This window comes from Somniosus microcephalus, chromosome 4 (genome assembly GCF_052327205.1).
Source record: "Somniosus microcephalus isolate GS21.2 chromosome 4, FLI_Smic_1.0, whole genome shotgun sequence".
NCBI classification, from domain to species: domain Eukaryota; kingdom Metazoa; phylum Chordata; class Chondrichthyes; order Squaliformes; family Somniosidae; genus Somniosus; species Somniosus microcephalus.
The window spans coordinates 43582425-43603422 of NC_140990.1; the positions used below are offsets into that span (position 1 = coordinate 43582425).

Sequence of the window (20998 nt, forward strand, 5' to 3'; positions counted from 1 at the left end):
GGGCATGCTCAGGGGCAGAGTCCCAGGACCAGCTGCTAGTGGGCATGCTCAGGGGCAGAGTCCCAGGACCAGCAGCTAGTGGGCATGCTCAGGGGCAGAGTCCCAGGACCAGCTGCTAGTGGGCATGCTCAGGGGCCCAGAGTCCCAGGACCAGCTGCTAGTGCGCATGCTCGGGGGCAGTGTCCCAGAATCAGCTGCTACTGCACGTGCTCAGGGGCCCAGAGTCCCAGGACCAGCTGTTAGTGCGCATGCTCAGGGGCGACACTGGGTAACGGTCGTTGACGGTTGAAGAGTCGTAATTACCGGCGGAAAGCCAGTTTTCTCAGCCAGACGGACGAGCGGAGAGAGACGGGGAAATAAATGATGGTAAACACAAACCTGGGAGTCCGAGGGTCCCGGGAAGCGAACGGAGCGGATTCAGACTTCCTCAGCGACACGTGACCGCGGCCTCAGTGACGTCATCGCACCAGGGACACGTGACCTGGGCCCACGGCCTGATTGACGGGAGCTTCCAACCAGCTGGTGAGCCCGATGGGCGGGACTAGCGCCGGCTGATTGTCTGATCCGCAGGGCAGCGAGTTTCTCCAGTCCCTTGTTCAGGGCCCGGGGCCAGGGGAGGCTGTGGGCCTCACTGGTGTTTGTGGGATCTCTCTGAATCCACTCTATCAAAGCATTTCATAATTTTAAATGCCTTTATTCGGTCGCCCCTCAGCCAAGAGAAGAGGCCCAGCCTGTTCATCCTTTCCTGATCTGTATACCCTCGCATTTCTCGTATAATCCTTGTAAATCTTCACTGCACCCTCTCCAGTGCCTCTATATCCTTGTTATAATATGGCGACCAGAACTGTACGCAGTTCTCTAAGTGTGGTCTGATGAAGGTTTGATACAACTTTAGCATAACTTCTCTACTTTTCAATTCTATCCCTCTAGAAATAAACCCTACTTTTAGTGATTTATGTAGTTGTACTCCGAGATCCTTTGCTCCTCTACCCCACCCAGGCTCGCGCCCACCAAGGAATAAGTGACCTCCCTATTCTTCCGACCAAAATCTAATACCTCACATTTATGTGTTGAAATTCATTTGCCAATTATATGCCCATTCTGCAAGTTTATTAATGTCTTCCTGTAATTTGTGGAAGCCCTCCTCAGTATTGACTATACCCTCCAATTTAGTGTCATCCACAAATTTAGAAATTGTGTTTTTGGTTCCAAAGTCTAAATCGTTAATGTAAGTTGTGAACAACAGTGGTTCCAGCACTGATCCTTGTGGAACACCACTTATTAAAGCAGCGGCAGTGGCGAGAGGATAAAGAGCGGCCCGAGAGCGGACATGAATTAAAGCAGAGGCAGCGGAGAGAGGATAAAGAGCGGCCCGAGAGCGGACCTGAATTAAAGCAGCGGCAGTAGCGAGAGGATAAAGAGCGGACCTGAATTATAGCAGCGGCAGCGGCAAGAGGATAAAGAGCGGCCCGAGAGCGGACCTGAATTAAAGCAGCGGCAGCGGCAAGAGGATAAAGAGCGGCCCGAGAGCGGACCTGAATTAAAGCAGCGGCAGCGGCGAGAGGATAAAGAGCGGCCCGAGAGTGGACCTGAATTAAAGCAGCGGCAGCGGAGAGAGGATAAAGAGCGGCCCGAGAGCGGACCTGAATTAAAGCAGCGGCAGCGGAGAGAGGATAAAGAGCGGCCCGAGAGTGGACCTGAATTAAAGCAGCGGCAGCGGAGAGAGGATAAAGAGCGGCCCGAGAGTGGACCTGAATTAAAGCAGCGGCAGCGGAGAGAGGATAAAGAGCGGCCCGAGAGCGGACCTGAATTAAAGCAGCGGCAGCGGAGAGAGGATAAAGAGCGGTCCGAGAGCGGACCTGAATTAAAGCAGCGGCAGCGGAGAGAGGATAAAGAGCGGTCCGAGAGCGGACCTGAATTAAAGCAGAGACAGCGGAGAGAGGACAAAGAGCGGCCCGAGAGCGGACCTGAATTAAAGCAGCGGCAGCGGAGAGAGGATAAAGAGCGGTCCGAGAGCGGACCTGAATTAAAGCAGCGGCAGCGGAGAGAGGATAAAGAGCGGCCCGAGAGCGGACCTGAATTAAAGTAGCGGCAGCAGAGAGAGGATAAAGAGCGGCCCGAGAGCGGACCTGAATTAAAGCAGTGGCAGCGGAGAGAGGATAAAGAGCGGTCCGAGAGCGGACCTGAATTAAAGCAGCGGCAGCGGAGAGAGGATAAAGAGCGGCCCGAGAGTGGACCTGAATTAAAGCAGTGGCAGCGGAGAGAGGATAAAGAGCGGCCCGAGAGCGGACCTGAATTAAAGCAGTGGCAGCGGCGAGAGGATAAAGAGCGGCCCGAGAGCGGACCTGAATTAAAGCAGTGGCAGCGGCGAGAGGATAAAGAGCGGCCCGAGAGCGGACCTGAATTAAAGCAGTGGCAGCGGCGAGAGGATAAAGAGCGGCCCAAGAGCGGACCTGAATTAAAGCAGCGGCAGCGGCGAGAGGATAAAGAGCGGCCCGAGAGCGGACCTGAATTAAAGCAGTGGCAGCGGTGAGAGGATAAAGAGCGGCCCGAGAGCGGACCTGAATTAAAGCAGTGGCAGCGGCGAGAGGATAAAGAGCGGCCCGAGAGCGGACCTGAATTAAAGCAGTGGCAGCGGCGAGAGGATAAAGAGCGGCCCGAGAGCGGACCTGAATTAAAGCAGAGACAGCGGCGAGGCTCCGATTGAAAAACAACAACAAAGAGTGACATCACAGGAGAGCAGGTAGGTGATTGGTTGATGAGTATTACAGCTCTTTTTTGCTCCCTAAGTTAGGGAAGGGGGTTAAATTAAAAGCTGAGAAACTATAACTTGCTGGTACTGATTAAATTAAAATTTAAACTAAATAACATAATCAAACGATAAACCTAAAATATCGATTGAATAAAATCTTTAACTAATTAATTAATGAATAAAACAATGTTAGAGCTGGCAGGGCAGGTGGTGTGTCGTAACTGCAGCATGTGGGAGTCTGTGGAGAGCATCACGATCCCGAGCAACCACATCTGCAGTAAGTGTCTGCAACTCGAGGAACTTCGGCTCAGAATTGTTGAGCTGGAGTCCGAGCTGCAGACATTGCGATGCATCAGGGAGGGGGAGAGTTACCTGGACACTTTGTTCCAGGAGGCTGTCACACCCTTTAGGTTAAGTAGTACTTTAGAGTTCATCAGTGGTCAGGGACAGGAGGGTGTGACTGCGAGTCAGGAAGGTGTGGGGACCCAGGATGTAGTGATGGTGGAGCCTCAGCCTTGGACCTTGTCCAACAGGTACGAGGTACTTTCTACCTGTATGGATGAGGAAAAGGACTGCAGGGAGGATGGGCAAACTGACCACGGCACTGTGGTACAGGGGGCCATCCAAGTGCGCGGAGAAAGAAAGAATGTGGTGGTAGTAGGGGGACAGTATAGTCAGGGGGATAAATACTGTTCTCTGCAGCCATGAAAGAGAGTCCCGAAGGTTGTGTTACCTGCCCAGTGCCGGGGCTGGAGAAAAACTTGGTGTGGGTGGGGGAGGATCCAGTTGTCGTGGCCCATGTAGGAACCAACGACATAGGTAGAACTAAGAATGAGGTTCTGCTGAGGGAGTTTGAGGTGCTAGGGTCTAAATTAATAAGCAGAACCACAAGGGTAATAATCTCTGGATTACTACCTGAGCCACGTGCAAATTGGCGTAGGGCCAAGCAGATCAGTGAGTTAAATGCGCGGCTCAAGGAGTGGTGTGGGAAAATGGGGTTTCAATTCATGGGACACTGGCACCAGCACTGGGGAAAGAGGGAGCTGTTCCGTCGGGATGGGCTCCACTTAAACCGGGCTGGGACCAGCATCCTGGCTAATTGAATAACTAGGGATTTAAACTAAAAAAGCGGGGGAGGGGTCAGGTATGGGGAAATTTAGAAATCTAAAGAGAAAGGTCAAGGCAATAGAGCAGTGTAGCGATTTGGGTAAAAATAAGCAGAGTGAGACAGGAAGGGACAAAGGCCTAGAAATTCAGTAGCGTTCGCCAGCCGTTAACGCCTTAAGAGGGGTAGATTTCCAGCGCTAGGCACTTAGCGCCCGGGCGCAGTCCGATCTGTGCCTACGCCCAACTTCAGTTGACATTTAGCGCCGGCGCAAAGTGTTTGCGCCCGCTCAGCTGCGCGCGCAGCTTATGACGTCATTTCGTCGTGCAACGCTGTTTGTGCGCCCCAAACCGGAAATTCAGTGGCGCCCGCCCAATGTGGGCATGGCGCTGTTAAGAACTGTGAACTGGAATGCAGCAGAGGCCCTACGGGCCTCGGGGAGCGCTAATTAAAGGGCACTTAGACTGAACTATAAAGGCCAGCCATTTTGCTGCAATGACTTTAGTGCTTTGGATTTCTGGACAGAGACCAAGGAACAGACCTTACTGATTTGGGACAACATAGGAGAGGTATTTTTGGCTTCTGGCCAGAGCTTGGAAATTAGACTCATTGTGATTTCACTGTTTGCAAGTTTATTATGGGGGCTGCATGGGGTTCCAACCCTCAGTTCCAGCATTATGTGCGAAGGGCTCGCAGACGCTGTGTGAAAGGGCCAGCCATGCCTAGACGCAGAGGGGCCATCAGGCGTTGGCAACGTAGGCCTTACCCACTCAGGGAATACCGGCAGCAGGTGTCCTATCTCACCATGACTGCCGTGCATTGTGTTAAGAGGCTGCGCTTCAGAAGGGAGGTGGTTGCAGAGATCTGCCAGCTGCTTCACAGAGATCTGCGTCCACAGCTGATGTGCAGGACGTCTCTGTCGGTGGAAGTGAAGGTCACGGTGGCTCTGAACTTTTATGCAAGCGGCTCCTTCCAAGCCGCTGCTGGGGACATAGCGAACATCTCCCAGTTCGCCGTGCATCGCTGCACCCGGCAGGTCACCGATGCCCTTTTCGCAAGGAGACACCAATTCATCTCCTTCCCCATGACCCTAGAGAGGCAGGAACAGCGTGCAGTCGGATTTGCCAGGATCGCCGACTTCCCCATGGTGCAGGGCGCCATTGACTGCACGCATGTGGCTATGCGGGCACCTGTCGACAATGCCGAGGATTACCGCAACCGGAAGGGCTACCATTCCCTCAATGTACAGCTGGTGTGTGACCACAGGCAGCGCATCCTAGCTGTCAATGCCCGCTTTCCAGGAAGCAGCCACGATGCATTTATCCTGCGCCAGACTACTGTGGCTGACATGTTCGAGGCACAGCCTCCACCAAGGGGATGGCTTATTGGGGACAAGGGCTACCCTTTGTGTACATGGCTCATGACCCCGCTCCGCGCGCCCAGGACCCCTGCGGAGGAGGCATACAACGAAAGCCATCAAGCCACAAGGAACATCATAGAGCAAACGATTGGCGTCCTCAAGCAACGGTTCCGCTGCCTGGATCGTTCTGACGGATCTCTACAGTATTCGCCGGATAGAGTCTCCCAGTTCGTCGTCGTTTGCTGCATGCTGCACAACCTGGCTATCCGCAGGACTCAGGCACTGCCACCTCGCGTTGGACCACCACCTCAGGAGGATGAGCAGGAGGACCATGAGGAGGAGGAGGAGGAGGAGGAGGAGTACCAGCCCAGGAGGGAGCCACAAGGTCCAAGGGCCGTCCGCCGGCGGCTTATTGAACGACACTTCTAGGCCCCCTGTCAGGGAATGGCCTGTGGCAATGAAGGCACATGAATGCAGCCGCTCCGCAAGCCCTCAGCCGGTTAATGCAACAACCACTTGAAACATGACACCTGGACAAGCTGAATAAATAAAAAGCTTCATTTAACAAACTCAGGGCCCTTCCCACATGAAACAGAAAAACAGACAAGACCCCCAAAAAACAGTCAAAAACATATCTCACTCCCACAACCTGGGGAGGAATAACAAAAATTGTCCTTCCAATTGGCCTTCATCCTCGGCCTTACCAAAATAAGCCCCCCCCTCCAGAACACAAACACCCCCATATAAAAAAAACAGTTGGCAACACACTCTACTTGGTGTGCCGAGAGGGCGAGTCCTTGTGCAGGCTTCTCCGGCCCCTGCCCGACCTGTTGCTCCGCCTCAACCTGGGCCCTGTGGGTGTTGCAAGGCTGGGGGAAGGCTCCTGTGGGGCACAATGCGTGACGGCAGATGCCCTTGGGGGTCGGCCTAGACGAGGTCCGGCCCTGGAGGGGCCGGCTGCTGACTGCTGCAGCTGTGGCTGGCCAGCATCAGTCTCTCCAGCAGCTCGTCGCACCTTGGCTGGGGGAGTGGCTGTTAAGTCTGTGGGTTGTATTGCAAATAATACACAGACTCCAAGATTAACAAATAAAACAGGTCTTTACTATTCAGAGGTTCGGGCGAATCTGCCCTAGTTAACGTATCACAACCCTTATATACTGGTGTGGTCACTATCGGTATTACAGTATACATGAGCCAACAAATAGTGCCACACCTAAAGTAGTGCTCTTAAAGGCGAACGGTTACATTCTATAGTTCCCTTAAAGGTAAACGGGTACATACACTACAATCCTCCCTTTTTAGCTTTTTACTTACAGAATCCCGTTAAACATACAATCTTCAACTTTATATAAACAGTTTGCAGATATACTCTCGATGGAGCCAACGTCATATAACAATTTACAGATATACTCTCGATGGAGTCAACGTGATATAACTTCATGTTTAACATAACATAATAACATATATAACTTCATGTCAAAACAGATCACAGATTCAGCCTCTGCGGAAAACAGTTCACAGATTCAGTCTCTGGGTGTAGTCGGTTCACATTGCTGGAGTGACTCATTCAATAGTCCTTCCATGGATTTAACAGTTTGAACTTCCGAACTGATTTGGCTCCGTTCGGAGGGACCACGTGTGTGATCTGGTAGAGGTGATAATGGTTCAGATGGGTCATCTTCTGTTTCGACTTTTCCTTTTCTGCTTCTTGGAGACTCTCTGGGCTCCACTGTCAGCTGCCAGCTGCATGCGCAGCTCCTCCTTCTCTTCCTCCTTTTTCCGTAGTAGAGCCACCTTCTCCCGATGTTCCGTAGACTTTCGGTGCTCCTCCATGATTTCTGTATTGTGGGAGTCGAAGTTACAAGTTGGGCAGGACAGGACATAGTAATATTCGGTGTAGTCCTGGACGTTAGCCAGCTCATGTTCCAAATCCAGACATCTTTCCTGAAGAGACTTCTTCATGTGTACCTCTTCATCCAGCTTTTTCTGGGCTTTCAGCAAGTCGTTTTCTAATGACCTCATTTGTGATTTTAATACTTCAACTTCCTTTGGCGATTGATTGATTGGACTATTCAATCCCTCTACCGGAGCAGCTGTTTCAGCGGTCTGTTGTTCTACCTTGACGTGAGTCAGCGTACTTTTGGTATCCAAGGGTTGCTCTGCTGCCATCTTCTCAGTCTGTGTTGCAACCTCAGCTATTTCAATAACTTTTGAGAGCTCCAAACCCCTCTCCTCTTCCACCACTAATGTTTCATCTATGGATGGAATCTTTACCGATGAGGCAGCCTTGGCCTGGAGCTCATCAAACATTTCCTGCAGCCTTTGGACTTCTTGCTCATGTTCAACCTTTAGTTGTTCATATGCTTCTACTGAAACTAGCTTTTCGGGGTTTGCCGAGTTAATCCCCTCCAGAATTGTAGCCTGGGCCTGTCCATACTGTTCTTTCAACTTCTCACACTCTGCTTGTAAGGAGTCATAGAGAAGGACTGGAATAAAATCCTGGCTTCCTGAAGATTCCTCTGCAATTGTTTTTTTTGCAATTTCCTGTTGGAGTTCAGCCAAGGCTGTCATGCTATCTGCCTCTCGAAGTCTCACTGCCATCAATTCTTCTTTATTCTTGCAGTCTATCTCAGCCATTTCCCTTTTACTCTCATTTAACTGAGTGAGTAGCCCCTTATTCTGGGCTGAGAGATATTGCACCTTCTCATGTAGACCATAGCACTCCTTCTCTGCTCGACATAGCTGATTTCTGCTGATTTGTTTCTGTGTTTCAAGTTCCAACATCCTTTGCTTAGCTTCTTTCAGTTTCGCCTCAATAATCCCCTCTCGCAACATGTCCACATTATTCACATTAGGTAAAGAAGTGTTTCTCTTTTCCATGTCCAAGATTTGTTTCTGCATCTCCTTAAGAGCACACTGCGATTCAACTTCTCTTAACCTTGCCTGCACTAGCTCCGTCTCTAATTGCAGAACAAAATCCTCAGTGTAGCGTGGTTTGCCCTTCTGCTGTATCTCTAGATCATGCAAATATTCTAACTCCTGAACATCATAAGGGAGATGTGATCGGTAATTGGTCACGATGGCTCTATGGTCGCTCTCTGCTTTAGCCAGTAGGTTCTGTTGTCTTTCCAGACTCTCCCATTCGGTGTCATAGAACTTTTTCATTGTTTTCATCTCTTGTACGAGGCGGTAACTTAATTGTTCTAATTGTTGTTGTACTTTGAAATAACGTTGAGTTCGAGCCCGGTGTTCCTCCGTAATGCATATGTCTGTAACTTGAACAGACTCAGAATTCTCTGTCTTTATGCACGCCATCGATTTTCCAACCTTAGTCCGTGAGTTCATGTTAACCTTGTTTTTCATACGTAAGCTGGACTTATCGTCTTCCGGCTCGGAGTCTGAGCTGCTTGTCTGCACCGAGTCCTCACTCGTCATTGCTTGTAGGTAGTGCCATTCCATGTCTATTTTCTTGATCCACTCCCGTCCTAGAAGTGGTGGTCCTCCCTCAGGTAGTACGTACAAATTCATTCTTGGGTGTACTTTACCCCTATCTCTCACCTTGACTCTTATTTTCCCCATGGGGTATACGTTATGCCCCGTGTATGTCTGTAATACGAACTTGGTATTTCTTAAGGGTATGTGAGAGAATAGCCGGTGGTAGTCCTTTTGGTTGATGACTGATACAGCTGATCCCGTGTCCAGCTCCATTCGTACTTGGACTCCAGCTATTATTAGTGTGACCCAGATCGTCTGTAGATCAGTTACTTTACCCACATTGTGGATTCTCAGACTATCCAGCTCCTGGCTGTTTGGGCCTGAGTCTGAATTTTGTTCGTCTGAACTCTTTTCAGCCACCTGATGTACCTTGTTGTACTTTCCTTGTGGTGGTGGCTTCCTTTGCTTGTTGGTCTTCTTTCCGGACCTGCATACCCTCGCGATGTGACCCAGTTTGCCACATTTCCTGCACTCTTGGTTCTTAAACCAGCACTGATTCTGGTCGTGCGTTGTCTTTCCACAACGGTAGCATTTGGAATTGCTTGCAGTAATTTGGTCCACCCCGAGTGCCGCCGCCTTTAGCTGCATTTCCGCCGTTCCTTTCGCTGCAGCTTCGTGCGATGAAGCTATGAGGACAGCCCTGTCCAGTGTGAGGTTTTCTTCCAGAAGTCGCTTCTGCGTTCCTTCTTTGGCCAAGCCGCATACGAACTTGTCCCGCAGCGCCTCTGTCAAATTCCCTCCAAACTGGCAGTATTTCGCTAGCTTACGCAGTTCGACTAAGTATTCCGCATTGCTTTCATCTTGCCTCTGGGTTCTGGCGTAAAATTTAAATCGTTCAGCCAGCATCAACGGTGTGGGGTTCAAGTGATCCTTCAGCACTGCTACGATCTCTTCGAAGGTCTGGTCCACTGGTTCAACTGGTGCTATTAGATGTTTCAAAAGCCCGTATGTTTTTGCTCCCATCGAATTTAACAAAGTTATTGCCTTGTCGTCATCCTCAATTTCGTTGGCTACGCAATATATTTCTATGCGTTCCACATACGTGGCCCAGTCTTCTATTTCAGCATTAAAATCATTAATATTTCCTCGCTTAGGCATTTTCTTCTCTTTTCGAGAACAGCACAAATATTTCTTTACTTATTATTAATTTTCTTCTCTTCTTGAGAACAACACAAGTATTGCTTTACTTATTCTTATTTTTCCTCTCTTCTTGAGAACACACCAGCATTTCTGAAAATTCTTATTAATTTTCTAAGATGGCGGTTTCCCGCTTCTGTCTTCTTCCCCAGCGGTTTCCCCGCGAAAAATGGCGGCTTTCCCGCGCTTCTCGCTCTCCCCGCCCACTTCAATGGCGGTTTTCCCGCGCTTGGCGGTCTTCACCCGACCCCCGACGCTGTCTTTCAGCCCGAGTGCGGCCCTTATCTCCGCCGCGATCGATGACCCGCGCTGTTCACCGTGGCTCTCGCGCCTTCAGTGTCTGCCGACTCTGCCCTACCAGCCCGAGTGCGGCCCTTATCAGGGATTGCGATCGATGGCCCGGCTGCGCCCCTTACTTCAAAGCGGCCCGGCCCTTATCGCTGGTGCGATCGCTGGCTTGCGAAGCGCCTCCCGCTCGAAGCGGCTCTTGCTCGCTCCCTCTCGGGCTCTGGCTCACCCGCTCGCGCGGCTCGTGCTCGCTCCCTCTCGGGCTCTCGCTCAGCGGATTCAAACGCCTCTCCCCGACCTCCCGCAGTCCGGCCCTTTCCTCCCCGGCTGCGGCTGATTCTTCGCGGGTTATTTAGTTATTTATTTATTTATCGCCACCGTGCCTTGTGCTCCCGGTCGCTGTCCGGCCTTTTTCACCCCCTCGACCGTGGTGGTCACTGCCCTTATCCTCCGGATATTTTCCACACTTTCCCCTACTCACAGTCGTTGCGGTCGCCGGTTGCTTTCTTTTGTTAGTTGATCGACGCACTCCGCACCATGGTAAAAGGGTAGTTGTGCCTGTTGCTGATGAACTTTCGTTGCTAGTCTGCTTCCTGTCTGTTGCTGCAGCCTCGTGTGTTCTTCCAGCAGCACGACGAAGGCGGTTGCCTCACTTCGACGCTCCTTAGTAGCTTAGGAAGTACTGTTGCCGCAGGGTACGATCGTCCTCGTCGCCATTGTTAAGTCTGTGGATTGTATTGCAAATAATACACAGACTCCAAGATTAACAAATAAAACAGGTCTTTACTATTCAGAGGTTCGGGCGAATCTGCCCTAGTTAACGTATCACAACCCTTATATACTGGTGTGGTCACTATCGGTATTACAGTATACATGAGCCAACAAATAGTGCCACACCTAAAGTAGTGCTCTTAAAGGCGAACGGTTACATTCTATAGTTCCCTTAAAGGTAAACGGGTACATACACTACAGTGGCAGTGGCAGCTGCAGCAATGGGGGCAAGCTGGCTGATGCCAGGCGCTCGCTGGTCGCCAGAGACACTGGCACTCGGCCGGCCTGGCACTGCAGCAAGCGCAGCAATCTGGTGAAGGCCAGACCGCTGTGCTGCAGCAGGGCGGCGGGTGCCCTGGCGATGCTTCCGTGACACAGCGAGTGTGGCAGAAGTGAGTGCGCGAACTGCCCTGGTCTGTGCCCGCATCAGATCAGCCAGTGTCTGGACGGCACCACTCATGAACTCGCGACTCGCGTCCTGTGCTGCCGCGAGTTGCTCGACACCCCTGGCCTGTGCTGCCGCGAGTTGCTCGACACCCCTGGCCTGTGAGTCCCCGAAATTGGCCACACTATGAGCCAGGGACTCAATCCCTGAGGCAACTGTCCCACAACCCCCATGAACTCGTTGTGGCGCCGCTCCGAGGCCGTGGACATTTCATCAAGGAGGCGCACCTCCTGGGCGAGGACTGTCTCCAGACTGGAGGGTGGACTCTCCCTCTGGGGAGAAGGCCGCCGAGCTGCCCGACCCTTCCCGCGTGCCTGGACGCCACTGGGCCCAGCAACTGCCCTCCCCTGCAACACTTCCCCCCTCTGGGGAGAAGGCAGCCGTGCTGCCCGACCCTTCCCACCTGCCTGGACGCCACTGGGCCCAGGAGCTACACCCCCCTGCAACACTTCCCCCTGGCTCTCCTCCAGGCAAGACGTGTCCCCTCCATTGCCATCCCCTGGTGCGGATGAGGGTTCCCCCGATGTGCCGCCTTCCTCTTGGTCCTCGTCGTCCTCCTCTTCCAAGGGACTGGCACTCTCAGCTTCAGGGACCTCCTCCTCACCAGCTGAAAGCAGGAAGGCACAAGAGTAGCTTTAGAGTGAGGACAGGGCATCAGTGAGGGAGGCATGAGTGGTGCCATTATGCGCATTGGTGGGACAGTGGCAAAGGATGTAGATCTGAAGCGCAAGGGGAACCAGAGAGGTCCAAACGGTCATGTCCTTACCATTGGGTCCCAGCACAGGGTCGGCATCTCCAATAGCAACGGGGCCAGTCACCCGGCCACGCACGAGTCGAGCCACGCTCTCCTCCAGCTGACTGAGCTGCTGGAACTGGGGACGGCCTCCCCCGGTGACAGTCTGGCTCTTCAAATTCCACGCCAGCTTGGCCTGCAAGAGAAAGGACGGCCTCTAAGTACAGTGTGGTGCCCTGTTGTTGTGTGCACTGCCTCCCATGGTCGAATAGCTTGGCCAGTGTGTGAAGTGCAGAAAGTGCTGCTGATGATCATGCCAGTGCCATAGCTGCGGGAGGAGGGCTGGCCATTAGGCCTTTGAGGTCCCTTTGCCCATAATGTGAGGTGCACATGCAAGGATGAGGAGGACACTGGAAAGGGTACTCACCCTGACCAACCGACTGAGGTCGTTGTACTTCTTGCGGCATTGGTCACCAGTCCTGGGGACATCGCTGTTGGCTGACACCCTCAGGGCGATTTCCCTCCAGGCTCTCCTGTACTGCCTCCTGGGAGCCTTCTTGCCACTGTCCGGGCACAAGATCTCTCTGTTCTTTTCCAACCCCCTAAGCAGCACCCTCAAAGCATGCTCTGAGAAGCGCTGCGCTCGTTCACGGGCCTTCTGCATGGCTTCAGGCGCTATTTGGGTCCACCAGCAGTGTTCAGGCCTAGCTGCAGGGCTCCACTATCCAGGGCGTGGCTGCAGACAAAGTCGACCCTTCCCCCTTTAAGAGCTGGCCGGCGTCAGGGTGTCTGCTGTCAATCAAAACATGACCGCACCTGCGCTGCGCCCGGCCTCGGCGTTATCAGTCCGCACCGCCGGCTTAGCGCCTAAAGCTAGCAGTGCAACACCAGTTTCAGCGCTCGCCCAAACTCCTTGGCCAAAGCTACTGAATTTCGGCGAAGTGGCCTCCACTTTCCGGCGGGCGCTAACTTTAGCGCCCGCCCGACTTTACCGCCCCAAAAGTGGCTATACTGAATTTCTAGGCCAGAGAGTTTAATGGTAGCAGTGCAGCAGAGAATAAGGTCAAAGTGAATAATGGTAAAAAAAAATTAAAGGCTCTTTACCTGAATGCACGAAGCATTCGTAACAAGATAGACGAACTAGTGGCACAAATAGAGATAAATGGGTTTGATCTAATAACTATTACAGAGACATGTTTGCAAGGTGGCCAAGGTTGGGAATTAAATGTTCCAGGGTACTTGACGTTTCGAAAAGACAGGCAGAATGGAAAAGGAGGGGGAGTTGCCCTAATAATAAAGGATGACATAACGACAGTAGCGAGAAAGGATCTCGGCTCAGAAGATCAGGAAGTAGAGTCAGTATGGGTGGAGATAAGGAATAATAAGGGGCAGAACACACTGGTAGGAGTAGTATATAGGCCCCCTAACAGTAGCTATACCGTTGGACAGAATATTAATCAAGAAATAGTAGGAGCTTGTAACAAAGGTAATGCAATAATCTTGGGGGACTTTAATCTTCATATAGACTGGACGAATCAAATTGGCAAAGGTAGTCTGGAGGACGAGTTCATGGAATGCATTCGGACAGTTTCCTAGAACAATATGTTATAGAACCAACAAGGGAACAGGCTATATTAGATCTTGTATTGTGTAATGAGACAGGATTAATTAACAATCTCATATTAAAGGATCCTCTGGGGCAGAGTGATCATAATATGATAGAATTTCACATTAATTTTGAGAGTGACTTGCCTTAGTCCAAAACTAGAGTCTTAAACTTAAATAAAGCCAATTACATACATTACATTACATGTATGAGGGGCGAGTTGGTTAAGGTAGATTGGAAAAATAGATTAAAAAGTATGGTGGTAGATAAGCAGTAGCTAGCATTTAAAGAAATATTTCATAATTCTCAACAAAAATACATTCCATTGAGAAACAAAAACTCCATGGGAAAAGTGATCCAACCATGGCTAACTAAAGAAGTTAAGGATAGCATTAGATTGAAAGAAGAAGCTTATAATGTTGCAAAGAATAGTAATAAGCCTGAGGATTGGGAGAGTTTCAGAAACCAGCAAAGGTTGACCAAAAAATTGATAAAAAGGGGAAAAATAGAATATGAGAGAAAACTAGCAAGAAATATAAAAGCAGATTGTAAGAGTTTCTACAAGTATGTAAAAAGGAAAAGAGTAGCAAAAGTAAACGTTGGTCCCTTAGAGGCTGAGACAGGAGAAATTATTATGGGGAATAAGGAAATGGCAGAAATTTCAAACAAATATTTTAGAGTCATAGGCCTAGAAATTCAGTGGGCTTTGCGCCCAGTTACTGCCCAAATAGGGTTTCTGCACCAGTGTAAGAGGGTGCGCTGATATTCAGCGCTGCGGTAATGGCGGCGGTAGCCGGTAGCGCTGCGCCGACACCGATGACGTCATCGGTGTGCGCAGTGCCCCGGTTCCGCCCCGCTTCCGGCCCAAACCCCATATTTAGTTGCGGCCGCCTCTTCTGCAGCGGCCGCAAACAGCGCTGGAAAAACGGGGCCGTACTGCTGCGCTACTGGGGCGCTTTAAGGTGGAGGTGTGGCCGGCCGCTTTTTTGGCGGCCGCCTGCCCGCACCTCCTTCCCCGGCCTCCTCCACCACCCCCCCCGCGGCATTGCCAGCTGCTTTCCGCGAGTCCGGCACTTCAGTTTCAGCGCCCCAAGCGGGGGCGCCGAAACCCTTGAATAGCGGCCGCCTTCGAGTTGGGGCGCTGAAACTGAATTTCCGGCGGGCGCAAGTGGCTCCGCCCGCAGCGCTAACTTTTGGGCGTTAGCCTGCTGGCGGGCCTTAACTGAACTTCTAGGCCATAGAGTTATACAGCACAGAAAGAGGCCCTTCGGCCCATTGTGTCCACACCGGCCATCAAGCCCTGTCTATTCTAATCCCATTTTCCAGCACTTGGTCCATAGCCTTGTATGCTATGGCGTTTCAAGTGTTCATCTAAATGCTTCTTGAATGTTGTGAGGATATTTTGTACCTGTCTGCACAGTAGAAGACACAAAAAGCATACCAAAAATGGTAGGGATACAAGGGTCTAATGAGGGTGAGGAACTTAACGTAAATAATGTAAGTAGAGAAAAAGTACTAGAGAAAGTAACGGGACTAAAAGCCGACAAATCCCCAGGAACCCGACGGCCTACATCCGAGGGTTCTAAAAGAGGTGGCTGAAGAGATAGTGGATGCATTGGTTTTGATCTTCCAAAATTCCCGAGATTCTGGAATGGTCCCAGCGGACTGGAAGTTTGAAAATGTAACCCCGCTATTCAAGAAAGAAGGGGAAGAAAAAACAGGGATCTACAGGCCAGTTAGCCTGACATCAGTCATTGGGAAAATGCTGGAATCCATTGTTTAGGAAGTGGTATCAAGTCACTTAGAAAATCATAACATGATTAGGCAGAGTCAACATGGTTTTATGAAAGGGAAATCGTGTTTGACAAATTTAGTAGAGTTTTTTGAGGATGTAACTAGCAGGGTAGATAAAGGGGAACCAGTAGATGTAGTATATTTGGCTCACTAGATTGATTCCTGTGATGAGAGGGCTGTCCTATGATGAGAGATTGTGTAGAATGGGCCGATACTCTCTGGAGTTTAGAACAATGAGAGGTGATCGCATTGAAACATACAAGATTTTGAGGGGGATTGACAGGGTAGATGCTGAGAGGTTGTTTCCCCTGGCTGGAGAGTCTAGAACTAGGGGGAATAGTCTCAGGATAAGGGGTCGGCCATTTAAGACTGAGATGAGGAGGAATTTCTTCACTCAGAGGGTTGTGAATCTTTGGAATTCTCTGCCCCAGAGGGCTGTGATTGCTGAGTCTTTGAGTATATTCAAGGCTGAGATAGAGAGATTTTTGGACTCTAGGGGAATCAAGGGATATGGAGATTGGGCGGGAAAGTGGAGTTGAGGTCGATGATCAGCCATGATCTTATTGAATGGCGGAGCAGGCTCGAGGGGCCGAATGGCCCACTCCTGCTCGTACTTCTTATGTCCTTATGTTCTTATACTCTGGGTTGAAGCCACAACCGTGAATAAGCTGCACCCTGTGTCTCTTGTCTCTTCATCTCCCAGGTGTCTCCTTTATTGTTCTTGAAATCTTCTACTCCTGAAATCCTCTACAATTTGTGCCTCTTAAGACCCCCTTCCTATACCGTTATGGAGTCCTCCTGAACCAATCACTGGCTGACACCCAGACCCAAAATCCAATCATAAAGATGCCACATTTGCAGCACTCTGGTTTACACAGGCTTTAGTCTGCTGACACTTTTACATCATCTGCTTTTGACACCAAGACTCATATCTGGGGTAGTTATGGCAATACGAAAGGAACATGTCTCATTGCTTGTGATACGACCCTTGAACTTGGCCTTTGTGTTTAATTCACTGCGGATGTTATAACATTCCACACAGTGGTAACTGCAGCTCACCTTGGTTCCCAGGCTAACTGCAGTCTGATCGACCACGGCAATCTCTTCCTCACCCCAGGTTGTCTGGTTACAGCTTACTCACAGACTTTTAAGCATAAAAAGGGTTTCATGTTATACATAATTCAGGTTACCATTGCATACAGTTGCTGATTACAGACTTTTATATTTAATTCCTACACACGATTATAAATCTATTACTGATGATTATAAGATACTGATGATTATAAGATAGTAAAGCAAGTATTCTACAAACCAACTAATCCGAACTGCATCATCGGTGACATCACAATGACTATTGACAACACAGCCGACCTGCATCACTAGTGACATCACAATGACTATTGACAACACAGCCAACCTGCATCACCAGTGACATCACAATGACTATCGACAACACGGCCAACCTGCATCACCGGTGACATCACAATGACTATTGACAACGCGGCCAAACTGCATCACCAGTGACATCACAATGACTATCGACAACACGGCCGACCTGCATCACCAGTGACATCACAATGACCATTGACAACACGACCAACCTGCATCACTGGTGACATCACAATGACTATTGACAACACGGCCAACCTGCATCACCGGTGACATCACAATGACTATTGACAACACGACCGACCTGCATCACCGGTGACATCACAATGACCATTGACAACACAACCGACCTGCATTACCGGTGACATCACAATGACTATTGACAACACAGCCAACCTGCATCACTGATGACATCACAATGACTCTTGACAACACGGCTGACCTACACCACCGGTGACATCACAATGACTATTGACAACACGACCGACCTGCATCACCGGTGACATCACAATGACCATTGACACTGAATGATTTAGGGTTAGTGGTTGGGGTCTTGGGGTTTGGGGCAGGTATTACACTTAGAGGTTACTGGTTGTGGTTATGGGTTAGTGGTTAGGGTCAGGAATAGGGGTTAGTGGTTAGGATTAGAGGTGAGTGGTTATGCTTACGGGTTAGGATTAGGGATAGAAATAATTATTGATGATGCCACTGTCACTGGATGTGTCCTTTTTCATTTGTCACAGTGTAAGTGGTCCCTGGATTTGGTGTCACAGTGTAAGTGGTCCCTGGATTTGGTGTCTCAGTGTAAGTGGTCCCTGGATTTGGTGTCTCAGTGTAAGTGGTCCCTGGATTTGGTGTCTCAGTGTAAGTGGTCCCTGGATTTGGTGTCTCTGTGTAAGTGGTCCCTGGATTTGGTGTCTCAGTGTATCTGGTCCCTGGATTTGGTGTCACAGTGTAAGTGGTCCCTGGATTTGGTGTCTCTGTGTAAGTGGTCCCTGGATTTGGTGTCTCAGTGTAAGTGGTCCCTGGATTTGGTGTCACAGTGTATCTGGTCCCTGGATTTGGTGTCTCAGTGTATCTGGTCCCTGGATTTGGTGTCTCAGTGTAAGTGGTCCCTGGATTTGGTGTCTCAGTGTCAGTGGTCCCTGGATTTGGTGTCTCAGTGTAAGTGGTCCCTGGATTTGGTGTCTCAGTGTAAGTGGTCCCTGGATTGGGTGACACAGTGTAAGTGGTCCCTGGATTTGGTGTCTCAGTGTAAGTGGTCCCCAGATTTGGTGTTTCAGTGTAAGTGGCCCCTGGATTTGGTGTCTCAGTGTAAGTGGTCCCTGGATTTGGTGTCTCAGTGTAAGTGGTCCCTAGATTTGGTGTCTCAGTGTAAGTGGTCCCTAGATTTGGTGTCTCAGTGTAAGTGGTCCCTGGATTGGGTGACACAGTGTAAGTGGTCCCTGGATTTGGTGTCTCAGTGTAAGTGGTCCCTAGATTTGGTGTCTCAGTGTAAGTGGTCCCTGGATTTGGTGTCACAGTGTAAGTGGTCCCTGGATTTGGTGTCACAGTGTAAGTGGTCCCTGGATTTGGTGTCTCAGTGTAAGTGGTCCCTGGATTTGGTGTCTCAATCTAAGTGGTCCCTAGATTTGGTGTCTCAATGTAAGTGGTCCCTGGATTTGGTGTCTCAGTGTAAGTGGTCCCTAGATTTGGTGTCTCAGTGTAAGTGGTCCCTGGATTTGGTGGCTCAGTGTAAGTGGTCCCTGGATTTGGTGTCTCAGTGTAAGTGGTCCCTGGATTTGGTGTCACAGTGTAAGTGGTCCCTGGATTTGGTGTCACACTGTAAGTGGTCCCTGGATTTGGTGGCTCAGTGTAAGTGGTCCCTGGATTTGGTGTCACAGTGTAAGTGGTCCCTGGATTTGGTGTCTCAGTGTAAGTGGTCCCTGGATTTGGTGTCACAGTGTAAGTGGTCCCTGGATTTGGTGTCTCAGTGTAAGTGGTCCCTGGATTTGGTGTCTCAGTGTAAGTGGTCCCTGGATTTGGTGTCTCAGTGTAAGTGGTCCCTAGATTTGGTGTCTCAGTGTAAGTGGTCCCTAGATTTGGTGTCTCAGTGTAAGTGGTCCCTGGATTGGGTGACACAGTGTAAGTGGTCCCTGGATTTGGTGTCTCAGTGTAAGTGGTCCCTAGATTTGGTGTCTCAGTGTAAGTGGTCCCTGGATTTGGTGTCACAGTGTAAGTGGTCCCTGGATTTGGTGTCACAGTGTAAGTGGTCCCTGGATTTGGTGTCTCAGTGTAAGTGGTCCCTGGATTTGGTGTCTCAATCTAAGTGGTCCCTAGATTTGGTGTCTCAATGTAAGTGGTCCCTGGATTTGGTGTCTCAGTGTAAGTGGTCCCTAGATTTGGTGTCTCAATCTAAGTGGTCCCTAGATTTGGTGTCTCAGTGTAAGTGGTCCCTGGATTTGGTGGCTCAGTGTAAGTGGTCCCTGGATTTGGTGTCTCAGTGTAAGTGGTCCCTGGATTTGGTGTCACAGTGTAAGTGGTCCCTGGATTTGGTGTCACACTGTAAGTGGTCCCTGGATTTGGTGGCTCAGTGTAAGTGGTCCCTGGATTTGGTGTCACAGTGTAAGTGGTCCCTGGATTTGGTGTCTCAGTGTAAGTGGTCCCTGGATTTGGTGTCACAGTGTAAGTGGTCCCTGGATTTGGTGTCTCAGTGTAAGTGGTCCCTGGATTTGGTGTCTCAGTGTAAGTGGTCCCTGGATTTGGTGTCTCAATCTAAGTGGTCCCTAGATTTGGTGTCTCAGTGTAAGTGGTCCCTGGATTTGGTGTCTCAGTGTAAGTGATCCCTGGATTTGGTGTCTCAGTGTAAGTGGTCCCTGGATTTGGTGTCACAGTTTAAGTGGTCCCTGGATTTGGTGTCTCAGTGTAAGTGGTCCCTGGATTTGGTGTCTCAGTGTAAGTGGTCCCTGGATTTGGTGTCTCAGTGTAAGTGGTCCCTGGATTTGGTGTCTCAGTGTAAGTGGTCCCTGGATTTGGTGTCTCAGTGTAAGTGGTCCCTGGATTTGGTGTCTCAGTGTAAGTGGTCCCTGGATTTGGTGTCTCTGTGTAGGTGGTCCCTGGATTTGGTATCTCAGTGTAGGTGATCCCCCCATAGAGCTGGTTCCCAAGGCCCCGCCCCACATAGAGTGGGTTTCCTCATGTGGCCTGCTGGGTCAGGTTATAAAGAGACCGCGCGCTGTTCCTCCTCCAGTGGGCAGTGGCTTGGGGCAATGGGGCAGATATTTAAAAGGACCGTGACCCCTTTACTTTGCATATTTATAGTTAAAGGGACAGTCTGGTTTATCTTGGAGTGTCGGAGCACTTCACTGATGGAGCTCCTGTTAACAGTCGCTCCCTTCTGTACTCGTGCAGTGATTGTAAACCTGTCTATTTTAGTGACTTGAGCCTTTCTAAAATGTCTCACTACTTTTTGCTTGTTCAATTTTGAAAGACTTCAGAATTTTGCAGTTTAATGAAGGTTTCCTTTAAAGGCGGAATAACATTCCTTTCAAAATATTCTGTTCTAACCCTCCCCCAAATTTTAAAACACTCTGCACAACTGACTAGGAAGATCCCAAGTTCAATCCTGTTCGTTGATCTCAGCCAAGACAGCTCAGGGGTAATAATTGGCCTTGATACCACTGGGCTAAGTAAGAGTATAAATCCCCCGCGGCAGAATGTGTCCAATCAATGACCACAGGAGCCCAGTGCGCAGGCGCAGGACCAAGCTGTACTCTGAGCATGCGCAGTGCGAGTGGTGGCGATGGTCTGAAGCGAAAGACATGCTTTTAGCAAACACTAATACTCTTTTTTTCCAGTTCTGACGAAAAGTCTTCGACCTGAAATGTTAACTCTGTTTCTCTCTCCACAGATGCTGCCTGGCCTGCTGAGTTTTACCAGCGTTTTCTCTGACCCCGAACGCACTCTTATTATTTCGGATTTCCAGCATCCGCAGTATTTTGCTATTGTATTAGTGTTTGGTGGAATGCCCACCTTGAAGAAGTTCTGCTCTTCTCTTCGACGGGATTTCCGTTTGTCTCTTCAACCTTGTTCCTGCTTTCTATCCTATCACTGACCGCCCCCTTTTCCCAGCCCCTCCATTTCC

At 50.1% G+C, this 20998-nt stretch overlaps 1 pseudogene; it reads right to left on the minus strand.

Annotated features, from left to right (window-relative positions):
• Window positions 1-17231, minus strand: part of LOC147118755 (uncharacterized) — a 50155-nt pseudogene extending 32924 nt beyond the window's left edge.
• Window positions 17232-20998: the final 3767 nt, after the last annotated feature.